Raw genomic sequence first — 1,945 nt, forward strand, 5'->3', positions numbered from 1 at the left:
TGCATTCTCTAATCTCATTTTTTAGTTTCACAATCCTTCTTCTTAAGACTCTCATTCTCAATAACAATAATTTGTAGTTTTGCAATCTCTTTTATGAGTGCACTCATCTCTTCATTTTGTTTGTTTATGGTTTCGTGAAGAGAAATGAAATGGTCGGTAAGCATTATCTCCATTGTGGCGGAGTTTGTTGCATTAATATCAAGAATCATTGTGGCTCATTATTGGTCATAGTCCCATTGAACTACAGAACTACAGATCGGCGGGTTAGACTACAGAACTTATTATTTAGAATTGGATTATCCACCAGAGTTTGTGAGTGATGCAATCATTCCCCTCGTTGTCGAGGAAATACGTGCCGGATTGGAGGTACTAACTTAGTGTCTACGAAATTTTGTTTTATGCAATAAATGAATGCCCTTACAACATAATTTGCCTAACAACTTGCTTATGCTTTTGGTACAACTGCATTGGTTAAAATAAGACACTCTACTATGAAGGCCATGCCAGGAATTTTGTTGTTGCTGGGGTTGGAGCTCAAGGCTGCGCCTCCAGCCAATTGGCAACTTTTACTAATCTCACCAAAGACTCCCGTGGTTGTATTAAATCTATCGATGACATCATTTGGAACAGTGGCCAACAAACGCTCGCGATGCTCAATGACCTTCATGACTTGCACCTTGATGCTAATTACACTTTTGTTGATTACTACTCTGCCACTCACTATATCATCCACCATGCTGACCAATTCGGTATTTTTTTTTTAAATCCACACATACATTTGAAAACATATATGTACATATTCGTGATTGTGTAGCTAAATTTATATAGGCTTACAGTTTAGTTTGGCTCTACAGAGATGCCTTCTCTACAACGAAAAGGAGTGACATCAATGCAAGCTTATGCAACTATGAGCAAATCAAATTCACTAACTAAATATATAATAATAATAAACACAGATCCAAAATAAAAAATTTCCTATAGACAAAATAGTTGTTGGTCTTCACATTCATAGAGGGAAAGAAATGGGGTGATTTAATTATGTTCCAATTAAAAGCTCTAAGAAAAACTTCATATTTTGTTCCAATTTCAATGATGGGAACGTAAAGACAAGCAACAATAAGTGAGTGGTTGTACATAATGGATACTTCTTAGTGTCCATTAGTGTCTAGTCCTTGAACATTGATAACATATGCATACTTCTTTACTGGTGGGTTCATAGTTTGCCAAATAGTTGTTAGCTATTGTGGAACCACACATCATTCTATTTTGAAACCATCTGTACCCATGAGTTCGCATAGGAATTAGCGAGGATTCAATATTTTTGAAAAGCAAAAGGATCACTTGTGTTACGGGCATGGCCATATCCCGTGGTAAGTTTTACCGTAGTATTCTATACACATGGATAAAGTGTGAGGGTTAAACGAGAGTGTAAAGAAGGAAAGAATTACTTTTAATCCTTGGGATTGGGACAACCCATTGGGCCAAGTGTGAACTTGCTTGGGGGCCTTAGGTCTAGCTATAAATATGAGGCCTAGCTACCCTCATTTGATATATTATCGATTATGTTGAGACTCCGTCATTGTGGTGGGTCAACTCTGGAAGCGAGCGCGCCAACACTAGGTACGACTCGATGCCACGACAGTGGTATGGAATGCCGATCGAGGCTCGAGTTCGTCTCGATCCCTTCGCTCGGGGGTGGTCGGGTGGATCAACATCCTTCTTTATCGCTCTCTTTCTTATTTTAGATCTATTATATCCTTATATCATGCTTACATTAGTAGCTACCTCTAACAATGGGTATCATAGCAATTGTTAGAGCTAGCTACTAATGTAAAGAATATGATAAGGATTTAATCGATAAATAGATAAGAGTGGAGAGAGAAAGAAGGGTGTCAATCCACCTGAGCACCCTTGAGCGAAGGGATCGAGACGGACTCGAGCCTCG

General features: G+C 38.7%; 1 long non-coding RNA gene across 1 annotated transcript; it reads left to right on the forward strand.

The window, feature by feature from the left end:
• The first annotated feature begins 250 nt into the window (after positions 1 to 250).
• Positions 251 to 669, forward strand: LOC147850900 (uncharacterized). Its single transcript, XR_015531626.1, has 2 exons — positions 251 to 366; positions 482 to 669. It is a non-coding gene; the product is annotated as an uncharacterized LOC147850900 (long non-coding RNA).
• The last annotated feature ends 1,276 nt before the right edge of the window (positions 670 to 1,945 follow it).

This window comes from Azolla caroliniana, unplaced genomic scaffold, assembly GCF_043228905.1.
Source record: "Azolla caroliniana isolate FFs.n. ecotype wild unplaced genomic scaffold, voAzoCaro1.0.p SCAF_20, whole genome shotgun sequence".
NCBI lineage: Eukaryota > Viridiplantae > Streptophyta > Polypodiopsida > Salviniales > Salviniaceae > Azolla > Azolla caroliniana.